Source organism: Cherax quadricarinatus, chromosome 89 (assembly GCF_038502225.1).
Source record: "Cherax quadricarinatus isolate ZL_2023a chromosome 89, ASM3850222v1, whole genome shotgun sequence".
In the NCBI taxonomy this organism is placed as follows: domain Eukaryota; kingdom Metazoa; phylum Arthropoda; class Malacostraca; order Decapoda; family Parastacidae; genus Cherax; species Cherax quadricarinatus.
In genome coordinates this window covers 17,544,929-17,559,431 of record NC_091380.1, presented here as the reverse complement: position 1 = coordinate 17,559,431, position 14,503 = coordinate 17,544,929, and the positions used below count along the sequence as shown (strand labels likewise).

Genomic DNA, 14,503 nt, shown 5'->3' with positions numbered 1-14,503 from the left:
TGCCTTGAAAGGTGCTGTTAGTGTGCAGCAATATTCCAGCCTAGATAGAACAAGTGACCTGAAGAGTGTCATCATGGGCTTGGCCTCCCTAGTTTTGAAGGTTCTCATTATCCATCCTGTCATTTTTCTAGCAGATGCGATTGATACAATGTTATGGTCCTTGAAGGTGAGATCCTCCGACATGATCACTCCCAGGTCTTTGACGTTGGTGTTTCGCTCTATTTTGTGGCCAGAATTTGTTTTGTACTCTGATGAAGATTTAATTTCCTCGTGTTTACCATATCTGAGTAATTGAAATTTCTCATCGTTGAACTTCATATTGTTTTCTGCAGCCCACTGAAAGATTTGGTTGATGTCCGCCTGGAGCCTTGCAGTGTCTGCAATGGAAGACACTGTCATGCAGATTCGGGTGTCATCTGCAAAGGAAGACACGGTGCTGTGGCTGACATCCTTGTCTATGTCGGATATGAGGATGAGGAACAAGATGGGAGCGAGTACTGTGCCTTGTGGAACAGAGCTTTTCACAGTAGCTGCCTCGGACTTTACTGTGTTGACGACTACTCTCTGTGTTCTGTTAGTGAGGAAATTATACAGCATGTTAGGTTCCAGGCTGCCGCTGTAAAGTAAAAATGCTGTAAAGTGAGACATATTTCTTTATACTTTCAAATGCATATAAAAGACTGGTAATATGTTTACACTATCATATATTAAGTGAGCAACAGAGTTAGGCCTAAAAAAAGAGCACATCTTTTGCACGCAATACTCACCTAAAATATTTTTATCCTTAGCGTGCACTAAGTGGTGAATACATTTATTTTAGAAAGTGTGAATAAATGCTAAATGGCTATGATTGAAAAGTGCTGCCTTAGCCTGAGAGAGGAGTAGTGGTGGTCAGGCGTCGGTTGCCGGAAGTAGAGAAAGGTAATTGCTCAATTGCAGACATATCATTTTACAGACAAATCCCACACCATTACATATCATGTAATGGTGTGGGATTTGTCTGTAAAAATTTACATTTGTGGTCACAGTGTGTGGCCCATTCTAACCTCTCTGTGGTTTATAGAACTATATCTAGTTGGATGAATCTTATTGTAGCCAGCTGGTTTAGTGGTTAACGCACTGGCCTGGAGTTATATGACTCACTTGCCTTGGGTTCTAACCCCACCTGTACTGTGGTAAGCTTCCTCAAGACTGCCCCAAGTTATGGCCATGAGATTTACGCTTCACTACTGGTCCCCTCCACCAGACTATAATTTTTGTTTTAATGCAGCGGCTGCTTCCCACCAACGCAAGTGACCCGAAAAAGCAGAAATGTGAAACTTCTTCTTGTAATTATATTTAGTAACGTATACAAGAGAAGGGATTGCTAACCCTCGGTGCCGGCATCTTAGTTGCCTCTTACAACACTCATGGCTTAGGGAGGAGGGATTCTTCTCCACTTCCTCATGGAGACCAGACTATTACTTCTATTATTATTACTACCCTATCTTGCCACTATATATTTAGCCTATATCCTTTGCAATTCCTCATGAATTTGAATTCATCAAAATTCCAGAACCAAAAAATCTTCAATAAAAGTGTCCCAAGTGTATACAGTCATGTTTATGGTGTCCCCTCTTAACAATAATAATAATAATAATAATAATAATAATAATAATAATAATAATCTTTATTTGTACAAGGTCATGTTACAATTTATACAGCCCATAGCTGACATCAGTGACATAGCTGACATCAGTGACATAGCTGACATCAGTGACATAGCTGACATCAGTGACATAGCTGACATCAGTGACATAGTATATAGTCCCTGGTTATGGGTTAATTTTGTGCCCTGGATGCAACCCACACCAGTTGGCTAACACCCAGGTACCTACTTATTACTAGGTGAACAGGGACAACAGATGTAAGGTAACTAACACCCAGGTACGTACTTACTGCTAGGTGAACGGTGGTAGCAAATGTGAAGAAATTATTTGCATGAGGTTCACAGGCGTTGTCCTGAATTCTTACGTGCTCATAATTTGGGCCAGGTATGACTAAGATAATAATTACTCACTGACGTAAGTTGCACCTCAGAGCTAGGTGGGACTTGAGGTACAGAAGGTCACAACACTGTACCTCCTACAACAGATGTAAGGTAACTAACACCCAGTTATCTAATTAATGCTAGGTGAACAGAGGCAGCAGGTGTAAGGTGACTAATATGCAGGTATCTATTTACTGCTAGGTGCTTTCTGACCCAATAAAATGGTCAGAAATTGGTAATTTGGCCAATTTCACAAAATTCCAAGTGATGCCAATTTCAAAATAGGGTTCAGAATAAACAGTGCAGACATTTCTGTCACTAAAAGATCATTTTCTCTGTTCATTAGTCATGTCTCCAGGCTGCCCATATTTTATTACTCTTGCTTTCCATTTTGAATTTTTATTCTCACAAAAAACAGAAGATTTACTGTTATGTAGACTGCTGCATTATTATAATAATTGTATAAATAATGTTAACCCATTTGTGACTGCATATTAGACTGACCAGTTGGACACGTATTGTTTACACGTATTGTTTACACGTATTTGTTTACTCTTAAACATCGGCAAAAATTGAACATTTCCACTACTTTGAGCTCAATTTCAGGGTACTTTCCATTGCAAAATCAATCAAAATCATAACTGTTTCTGTAATATATCTTCCATTCTATCAAATGAGACCAAAAAACGAGAATACAATCATATAAACCATACGAAAATACACCACAAAGTCGCTCTTTTACACCAAAATCACAGTCACAGTTTTTTCTCATTATGCACACTTACCACACAGACCTATTCTTTCATATGTAGGCCCAAATTTACCAGTCACAGCTTATCTAAGTGTGCTGAGTTCATGGCTACCGACAGTGAACATAAGAACATAAGAAACATAAGAAAGGAGGAACACTGCAGGAGGCCTGCTGGCCCATACTAGGCAGGTCCTTTACAATTTATCCCACTAACAAAACATTTGCCCAACCCAATTTTCAATGCCACCCAAGAAATAAGCTCTGATGTGAAAGTCCCACTCAAATCCAACCCCTCCCACTCATGTACTTATCCAACCTAGATTTGAAACTACCCAAAGTCCCAGCCTCAATAACCCAACTAGGTAGACTGTTCCACTCATCAACTACCCTATTTCCAAACCAATACTTTCCTATGTCCTTTCTAAATCTAAACTTACCTAATTTAAATCCATTACTGCGGGTTCTCTCTTGGAGAGACATCCTCAAGACCTTATTAATATCCCCTTTATTAATACCTATCTTCCACTTATACACTTCGATCAGGTCTCCCCTCATTCTTCGTCTAACAAGTGAATGTAACTTAAGAGTCTTCAATCTTTCTTCATAAGGAAGATTTCTAATGCTATGTATTAATTTAGTTATCCTACGCTGAATGTTTTCTAACGAATTTATGTCCAGTCTGTAATATGGAGACCAGAATTGAGCTGCATAATCTAGGTGAGGCCTTGCTAATGATGTATAAAGCTGCAGTATGACCTCTGGACTTCTGTTGCTTACACTTCTTGATATAAATCCCAGTAATCTATTTGCCTTATTACGTACGCTTAGGCATTGCTGTCTTGGTTTAAGGTTGCTGCTCACCATAACCCCCAAGTCCTTTTTGCAATCTGTATGGCTAAGTTCTACATCATTTAACTTATAAGTACTAGGGTTATGGGCACTCCCAAGCTTCAGAACCTTGCATTTATCTACATTGAACTGCATCTGCCACTTTTCTGACCAAGAATAGAGTTTGTTTAAATCCTCCTGAAGTTCCATAACATCTATGTTTGAATCAATTATCCTACCTATCTTTGTGTCATCGGCGAATTTGCTCATATCACTAGTAATTCCCTCATCAAGATCATTGATATATATTATAAACAACAATGGGCCCAAGACTGATCCCTGTGGAATGCCACTTGTTACAGATCCCCACTCGGATTTAACCCCATTTATGGACACTCTCTGCTTCCTGTCAGTGAGCCATGACTCGATCCACGAGAGCACTTTTCCCCCAATGCCATGAGCTGCTACTTTCTTCAACAGTCTTTGGTGAGGAACTCTATCAAATGCCTTACTAAAATCTAAGTAAATAATATCAAATTCTTTATTGTGGTCAACAGCCTCAAAAGCTTTACTGAAGAAAGTTAATAAATTAGTTAGACAAGACCGGCCTCTTGTGAATCCATGCTGAGTATCATTAATCAAGCTATGCTTATCGAGATGGCTTCTTATAATCTCAGCTATAATTGACTCTAGTAATTTGCCTACAATTGAGGTCAGGCTTATTGGGCGGTAATTTAACGGTAACGACTTGTCCCCTGTTTTAAAAATAGGAGTTACATTAGCCATCTTCCACATATCAGACACTACACCTGTTTGAAGAGATAAATTAAAAATATTAGTTAATGGTTCACAGAGTTCCATTTTGCATTCCTTAAGAACCCTTGAAAAAACCTCATCAGGACCCGGCGACTTATTTTGCTTCAGTCGGTCTATCTGCTTCACAACCATTTCACTAGTGACTGTGATGTTACATAATTTATCTTCTTCTAGCCCACTGTAAAAATTAATTACTGGAATATTGTTAGTGTCTTCCTGTGTAAAAACTGAGAGAAAATAATTATTTAAAATCAAGCACATTTCATTCTCTTTGTCAGTAAGATGCCCATAGTTATTTTTAAGGGGACCTATCTTATCTCTAACTTTTGTTCTATAGACCTGGAAAAAACTTTTTGGGTTAGTTTTAGAATCCCTAGCAACTTTAATTTCATAGTTCCTTTTAGCTTTTCTTATCCCCTTTTTAATGTCCCTCTTAATGTCAATATACTGATTCATAAGATGACCCTCACCTCTTTTGATACGCCTATAAATTCCTTTCTTATGCCCTAGTAGATATTTGAGCCTATTATTCATCCATTTTGGGTCATTTCTATTTGATCTAATTTCTTTATATGGGATAAACGCTCTTTGAGCAGCATGTATAGTGTTCAGAAAACTGTCAAATTGATAGCTCTCTTCGTTACCCCAGTCAACAGATGATAAGTGTTCTCTAAGCCCATCGTAATCTGCTAAGCGAAAATCTGGGACTGTTACTGAGTTATCGCTACTATCGCACTTCCATTCAATGCTAAATGTAATTGATTTGTGGTCGCTAGCACCCAGTTCCTCTGAAATTTCTAAATTATTAACAAGGGATTCATTGTTTGCCATAACTAAGTCAAGCAGGTTATTTCCCCTTGTAGGTTCTGTCACAAACTGCTTCAAAAAACAATCCTGAAATACTTCTAAGAAGTCGTATGATTCTAAATTCCCAGTCAAGAAATTCCAATTAACATGACTAAAGTTAAAGTCTCCTAGAATTACTACATTATCGTGCCTTGTGGCCTTAACAATTTCCTCCCATAGTAGTTTCCCTTGGTCCCTATCTAAGTTAGGGGGACGGTATATCACTCCTAAAATCAGTTTTTCATGCCCCTCTGAAAATTCTATCCAAACAGACTCTGTATGTGTTACTTCAGACTTAATACCCGTTTTTATGCAACAGTTCAAGCGATCTCGGACATACAATGCCACCCCACCCCCCTCCCAATACTTCTATCTTCTTGGAACAATTTAAAACCCTGAATATGACATTCCGCAGGCATGTCCCGACTTTTTGAATTAAACCACGTCTCAGTTAAGGCAAATACATCAATGTTACCTACACTAGCAACTAATCTCAACTCGTCCATCTTATTCCTAGCACTACGGCAATTAGCATAATAAACATTGAAAGACTCTCCTTTCTCTTTACCCTTCCTGCTCATTTCTATTTTTCTACTAAACCTATTACTGTCCTTATCACCCAAGGTCCCTGGCTTTTCAATATCTATCTCGTTCTTATTATTACTAGTTCCCCTAGAACTCGTAATATTACTACACTGGGACTTCACTGTTTTCCTGCCAAAACCCATACCACTAACTATTCCTAGTTTAAAGTCCTAACTGCTCCCTCCACTGCAGTTGCCAGTGCTCCCACCCCACACGTAGATAAGTGAACCCCATCCCTGGCATACATGTCATTTCTGCCATAGAAGAGGTCCCAGTTGTCAACGAATGTTACCGCATTTTCCTTACAGTATTTGTCCAGCCAGCAATTGACACCAATTGCCCTGGACAACCATTCATTTCCAACTCCCCTCCTTGGCAAAACACCACATATGAGAGGGTTCCCACCCTTACTTCTAATTATTTCTATTGCTGACCTATACCTGCTAATCAGGTCTTCACTCCTACGTCTGCCAACATCGTTGCCTCCAGCACTGAGACAGATAATAGGATTACTCCCATTACCTCTCATGATGTCATCCAGACGGCTAACAATATCCTCCATCCCAGCCCCAGGAAAGCAAACTCTCTGTCTCCTACTCCTGTCCTTCAAGCAGAACGCCCTATCCATATACCTAACTTGGCTATCCCCAACAACAACAATATTCGTACCTTCCTTAATGTCTTTCGTCGTGACGTTCCCAGTATTCGACTCACATTCGTCGGGTAGCACTGAGAATGTATTGGATGTTTCCACAACAGTTTCCACGGCAGTCTCTTTCTTCTTCATCGTTTCTACCTTTCCATTCGTCTTCTTGATCGTCAACTTCTTTCCCTGCTGTCCAGCCACTGACCAGTTTCCCTTCTTGACCTGAGGACTCAAAACAGGAGGACTACTCCGAATCTTTTTGTTTTCCTCGGTCAGTCGCCGAATTTCCATATTCGCCAACCTCAATTCTTCCTTAAGCTGTTGGTAAAGTTGCTCGATGGAAGGCATCTTGCTTCAATTCGTAGAGAGCGCGCAAACAGGTCTTCACAGAGCCAAGTACACGTCAACACTGTGACTTCAAATCCACCTTATCTTTTATGGACAGTGTGCTGTGTAGGTGCTTTACACAATGAGAAGCATTTCTTTTATTCATTGGAACCATGGCTAGGGCTAAAAGTGAGCAGGTTATAACAATAAATGGATAAAAAAAGAAATTAGAATGACTTATGCAGCAAGCTGCACCACTAAACAGTAGCGGCAGGTTGGTGTGGCAACCCCAGAAATTTGAAATTATGCTAGCTGAAACTAGTGCCGGATTACCAATGGAACCAGATTACTGATTGCTGGATTAGTGATGGCCGACCTGTTCTTGTGATTTTATAGCCAGTCTTTGTTCTGACACTAATATTAGGTATAGAAATAGTAATTTAACAGTCGCAAGCACACTGACAGGTGAATATGTTCATCTGCTTTGGTTACATACTATTGTCTAGAAATACAGCCTCTCTTCACTTAGCAACATAATCGTTTACCGATGATTCAGACTTGCAACGGGCTCTCTGGCCAGTATTCATACCTTAATGTATATTAGAGCTGATTTCTTCTATTCTTTTTATTACAATATACAGCAAATTACTGCATAAACATTTAAAAATATACCAGAAATGTTATAAATGATGCAAATGTGACATTAAAATATTATTAAAGATGGTTGACACAAACCCACTACCATTATAGTATGCTCCTCACTTAGCGACGAATTCATTTACTGACAAGGTCTTAGGAACAGAACTCCATTGTTAAGTGAGGAGTGGCTGTATATACATATAAATTATATGCTCCAGCAATGTTTTTAGAAGTGTGTGAAACTTCTTGAAGTACGGTGTCAGACAAGCGTCGTTCTATACTGCTGATGGTGTCATACAAGTGTCACTTTACACTGCTGATGGTGCATTCACTCGTCACTCAATATTTCTGATCATGCACTGCTCCCAGTGAACCTTGGCATATGCTTTTTATTTATCATTGTTTTATCTCTCTGTCTGTCTGTCTAGCTGTCTGTCTAGCTGTCTGTCAAGCTGTCTGTCAAGCTGTCTGAAACTCTTTGCCCAAATCAGCAAGACGTCTCTTACCCACAAATCAATTTAGGACTATACTTGATCCTTTGAGGGTCAGTCACGTACATGTACATCTTAACAGCCATTGTTGGTCACGTACTTATACGCCAAAATTCTAGCGCCTTTAAATCTGGTGGAAGAAAGCTGGTAGGCCTACATATGAAAGAATGGATCTGCATGGTCAGTGTGCACAGTATAAAAAAAATTCTGCAGCAAGCAGTGCATAAGGAGAAAAAAAAAAAAAACACCAACCATGTTTTTGGTTTCAAACAGCGACTTTGCAGTATATGCTCGTTTTCTTGGTGTCATTTGATAAAATGGAGGATATATTACAGAAATAGAGATGATTTTGATTGATTTCACAATGAAAAGTACCTTGAAATTGAGTTCAAAGTAGCGGAAATGTTCGATTTTTGCCGATATTAAAGAGTAAGCAAATCACGCCATGCGTCCAATACATGTCATCTGGTGAGTCTAATATTCTTTCACAAGTGCACTGATATTATTTATACCATTTTTACAATAATACAGTAGTCTGCATAACAGTAAATTTTCTATTTTTTGTGAGAATAAAAATTCAAAATGGAGAGCAAAAGTAATATAAGAGGGGCCCGGAGACGTGGCTAATGAACCTAGAAAATGTTATTTTAGTGCCAGGAATGTCTGTCTTGTTTATTCTGGACCCTATTTTGAAATTGGCATCTTCTGAAATTTGTGTGAAACCGGCCAAATTGCCAATTTCTAACCACTTTATTGGGTAGTTGAAATTGGTAAATGGGTAGCTTCTTGTACTCAGTCGATAGAACAATTGGAGTTCTAACAAAATAGCTATGATTTTAGTCAACTGGAAGATTGGAATTGGTCGAAAATAGGGCTCAAAGTGGGCAAAATCGCCGATGCATAAATATCATCGAGACCACTAACTTCGCGAGAGCATAATTTCATAAGTTTTCCAAAAAATTTCATAATTATGGTGTCATTACCATTGGGAAAAGATTCTCTATCATTTCACATGAAACAATATTTTTTTCTTTTTAATTTTTCGACCGTGAGAGGGAGTTCAGGATTGGGGGTCTCGACCCTCAAAGGTTTAAAATTCATTTTATCTCTCAATAATAACCATACCCACACTATGCTAATCTCTAACAGGTTCTGAAGCAACTCTCCCTAATATTTTATTACCTCTTATCTATTAAACTATTATTACTCCCCTTTCATCTCTAGCACTCCTCTTCTGTCTCTAGCACTCCCCTTCCATCTCTAGCACTCCCCTACCATCTCTAGCACTCCCCTTCTGTCTCTAGCACTCCCCTACCATCTCTAGCACTCCCCTTCTGTCTCTAGCACTCCCCTACCATCTCTAGCACTCCCCTTCTGTCTCTAGCACTCCCCTACCATCTCTAGCACTCCCCTTCTGTCTCTAGCACTCCCCTACCATCTCTAGCACTCCCCTTCTGTCTCTAGCACTCCCCTACTATCTCTACCACTCCCCTACTATCTCTACCACTCCCCTACTATCTCTAGCACTCCCCTACTATCTCTAGCACTCCCCTACCATCTCTACCACTCCCCTACCATCTCTAGCACTCCCCTACTATCTCTAGCACTCCCCTTCTGTCTCTAGCACTCCCCTACCATCTCTAGCACTCCCCTACTATCTCTAGCACTCCCCTTCTGTCTCTAGCACTCCCCTACTATCTCTAGCACTCCCCTTCTGTCTCTAGCACTCCCCTACCATCTCTAGCACTCCCCTACTATCTCTAGCACTCCCCTTCTGTCTCTAGCACTCCCCTACTATCTCTAGCACTCCTCTGCTGTACTACTTGTGATACTGTTATCAATTTCGTCTACATTAAACTATAAAGTTTATTAACTAAAAATTTTGACTGCCTCATATTAATAACGGTAAAATAATGAATACGTATTTAAAATTTGCCACTCTTTACCTGTCTAAACTTAAGTAGTCTTTAAGTGTTAGGTTAAGTCTTCCCAAAATGCCCCGGCATGTTAGTGGTTGTCTTTGTACCAATCAAATAATGAAACAATTTTCAAATGTAAACACACATTGTAAGCTTTGCAAAGAAATTCAGCCTCTCCTCACTTAACGACGGAGTTCCGTTGATGAGACCACTCCGTTGAAGGAATTCGTTGCTAAATGAGGAGCATACTATAATGGTAGTGGGTTTGTGTCAGTCATCTCTGATAGTGTTTCAATGTCATCTTTGCACCATCTATAACATTTCTGGTATATTTTTAAATGTTTATGCAGTACTGTACTGTATATTGTAATAAACAGAATAGAAGAAATCAGCTCTAATATACATTATTTAGGTGTGAATACTTGTCAGAGAGCCCGTCATAAGTCTGAGGCATCTGTAAACAAGTACATCGCTGACTGACGAATGGCTGTACACTATTGTTTTGTATGTCTGTCTAGATCTGCCTCTGTTTATCTGTCTCTGCTGTCTGTCTTTCTGTCTACCTGTCTCTGTCTGTGTGTGCATCTCTGTCTGTCTCTCTATCTGAGAGAAAACCGCTTATGAGCCAACATGTATTACACACTTTACAGAATCGTCACGTATGATTCCTGAACAAGTGGAAATGCATATTACTTGCCAGCTTATGTCTTATATCTACAAGCAGAGTATAGCACTTTGTCTGGCTTTTATGGATTATCCTAGGTAATTTACACTATATATGATAGCTGTACTTATGTGTACCTGTGAGACAGAGGCAGAGATATAGACAGCCAAAGTTAATCAGCCAGCCACCCACCCAAAACCACCCAGCCAGTCAGCCAGCCAGTCAGCCAGCCAGCTAGCTAGCCATGCCCTCCAAATCCAGCCAAACATGTATTACACATGTTCCAGAATTATGTCTCTTTACTTAGGTCATAGGATATAGGACATTCTGGCAGGATGACACTACCAGCGGTATCAAAATTTAAAGGATATTGCACATATGTTGCAGATGGGTTATTATCAAGGTTTTTGATACTTCCTCGACCACTTGTGGCCACATCCATCTCACAACCACTAAACTCAGGGTCAGCATCACTTTCCTCTTAACCCTTAAACGGTCCAAATAGATTGACGTTCAAATCCATTGTGCTCCAAAAGTAGATCTATGTTTTTTTTACACATTTTCAAATGTAAAAAAAAAAAAAAATATAATGTACACGTTTTTACATATTTTCGAATGTTGAAAAAACGTATATATACATTTGGACCGTTTAAGGGCTAGAAGGGGAGTGTTAATACGACATGTCATTAGTGACTCCCAGGTGTTTGCCACGATGTTTGCTCTAGCTGGCGCACAATTGAACTGGTGCTCCCACAAGGTACTAAGTTTACCTGGAGAGAGTTTCGGGGGTCAACGCCCCCGCGGCCCGGTCTGTGACCAGGCCTCCTGGTGGATCAGCGCCTGATCAACCAGGCTGTTGCTGCTGGCTGCACGCAAACCAACGTATGAGCCACAGCCCGGCTGATCAGGAACTGACTTTAGGTGCTTGTCCAGTGCCAGCTTGAAGACTGCCAGGGGTCTGTTGGTAATCCCCCTTATGTGTGCTGGGAGGCAGTTGAACAGTCTCGGGCCCCTGACACTTACTGTATGGTCTCTTAACGTGCTAGTGACACACCTGCTTTTCATTGGGGGGATGGTGCATCGTCTGCCAAGTCTTTTGCTTTCGTAGTGAGTGATTTTCGCGTGCAAGTTCGGTAAGTGGTCCCAGATTGTTTTTAATACTGTGCACACTGAGTGTTAAGACCCATTCTATACTGACCAGGCATCTCAGGCCAATTGTGCCAAATTTAGAGACTTTTCTTTCTTTCAACACACCGGCCGTATCCCACTGAGGCGGGGTGGCCCTCCGAGGCAGGGTGGCCCACCGAGGTAGGGTGGCCCACCGAGGCAGGGTGGCCCAAAAGGAAAAATGAAAGTTTCTCCTTTTACATTTAGTAATATATACAGGAGAAGAGGTTACTAGCCCCTTGCTCCCGGCATTTTAGTCGCCTCTTACAACATGCATGGCTTACGGAGGAAGAATTCTGTTCCACTTCCCTATGGAGATAAGAGGAAGTAAACAAGACAAGAACTAGAAAGAAAATAGAAGAAAACCCAGAGGGGTGTGTATATATATGCTTGTACATGTATGTGTAGTGTGACCTAAGTGTAAGTAGAAGTAGCAAGACGTACCTGAAACCTTGCATGTTTATGAGACAGACAAAAGACACCAGCAATCCTACCATCATGTAAAACAATTACAGGATTCCATTTTACACTCACTTGGCAGGACGGTAGTACCTCCCTGGGTGGTTGCTGTCTACCAACCTACTACCACAGGACGGTAGTACCTCCCTGGGCAGTTGCTGTCTACCAACCTACTACCACAGGACGGTAGTACCTCCCTGGGCGGTTGCTGTCTACCAACCTACTACCACAGGACGGTAGTACCTCCCTGGGCAGTTGCTGTCTACCAACCTACTACCACAGGACGGTAGTACCTCCCTGGGTGGTTGCTGTCTACCAACCTACTACCACAGGACGGTAGTACCTCCCTGGGTGGTTGCTGTTTACCAACCTACTACCACAGGATGGTAGTACCTCCCTGGGCAGTTGCTGTCTACCAACCTACTACCACAGGACGGTAGTACCTCCCTGGGTGGTTGCTGTCTACCAACCTACTACCACAGGACGGTAGTACCTCCCTGGGTGGTTGCTGTCTACCAACCTACTACCACAGGACGATAGTACCTCCCTGGGTGGTTGCTGTCTATCAACCTACTACCACAGGACGGTAGTACCTCCCTGGGTGGTTGCTGTCTACCAACCTACTACCACAGGACGGTAGTACCTCCCTGGGTGGTTGCTGTCTTCCAACCTACTACCACAGGATGGTAGTACCTCCCTGGGTGGTTGCTGTCTACCAACCTACTACCACAGGACGGTAGTACCTCCCTGGGTGGTTGCTGTGTACCAACCTACTACCACAGGACGGTAGTACCTCCCTGGGTGGTTGTTGTCTACCAACCTACTACCACAGGATGGTAGTACCTCCCTGGGTGGTTGCTGTCTACCAACCTACTACCACAGGATGGTAGTACCTCCCTGGGTGGTTGCTGTCTACCAACCTACTACCACAGGACGGTAGTACCTCCCTGGGTGGTTGCTGTCTACCAACCTACTACCACAGGACGGTAGTACCTCCCTGGGTGGTTGCTGTCTACCAACCTACTACCACAGGACGGTAGTACCTCCCTGGGTGGTTGCTGTCTACCAACCTACTACCACAGGACGGTAGTACCTCCCTGGGTGGTTGCTGTCTTCCAACCTACTACCACAGGACGGTAGTACCTCCCTGGATGGTTGCTGTCTACCAACCTACTACCACAGGACGGTAGTACCTCCCTGGGCGGTTGCTGTCTACCAACCTACTACCACAGGACGGTAGTACCTTCCTGGGCAGTTGCTGTCTACCAACCTACTACCACAGGACGGTAGTACCTCCCTGGGTGGTTGCTGTCTACCAACCTACTACCACAGGACGGTAGTACCTCCCTGGGCAGTTGCTGTCTACCAACCTACTACCACAGGACGGTAGTACCTCCCTGGGTGGTTGCTGTCTACCAACCTACTACCACAGGACGGTAGTACCTCCCTGGGTGGTTGCTGTCTACCAACCTACTACCACAGGACGGTAGTACCTCCCTGGGCGGTTGCTGTCTACCAACCTACTACCACAGGATGGTAGTACCTCCCTGGGTGGTTGCTGTCTACCAACCTACTACCACAGGACGGTAGTACCTCCCTGGGTGGTTGCTGTCTACCAACCTACTACCACAGGACGGTAGTACCTCCCTGGGTGGTTGCTGTCTACCAACCTACTACCACAGGACGGTAGTACCTCCCTGGGTGGTTGCTGTCTACCAACCTACTACCACAGGACGGTAGTACCTCCCTGGATGGTTGCTGTCTACCAACCTACTACCACAGGACGGTAGTACCTCCCTGGGCAGTTGCTGTCTACCAACCTACTACCACAGCATGGTAGTACCTCCCTGGGTGGTTGCTGTCTACCAACCTACTACCACAGGATGGTAGTACCTCCCTGTTAGGTTGCTGTCTACCAACCTACTACCACAGGATGGTAGTACCTCCCTGGGCAGTTGCTGTCTACCAACCTACTACCACAGGACGGTAGTACCTCCCTGGGTGGTTGCTGTCTACCAACCTACTACCACAGGACGGTAGTACCTCCCTGGGTGGTTGCTGTCTACCAACCTACTACCACAGGACGGTAGTACCTCCCTGGGTGGTTGCTGTCTACCAACCTACTACCACAGGACGGTAGTACCTCCCTGGGTGGTTGCTGTCTACCAACCTACTACCACAGGACGGTAGTACCTCCCTGGATGGTTGCTGTCTACCAACCTACTACCACAGGACGGTAGTACCTCCCTGGGCAGTTGCTGTCTACCAACCTACTACCACAGGATGGTAGTACCTCCCTGGGTGGTTGCTGTCTACCAACCTACTACCACAGGATG

General features: G+C 42.6%; 1 protein-coding gene across 1 annotated transcript in view; it reads left to right on the top strand.

Annotated features, from left to right (window-relative positions):
• LOC128697134 (trichohyalin) overlaps positions 1-14,503 on the top strand; it is a 130,186-nt gene that overhangs the window by 18,162 nt on the left and 97,521 nt on the right. The gene's annotated exons all lie outside the window — the stretch shown is intronic.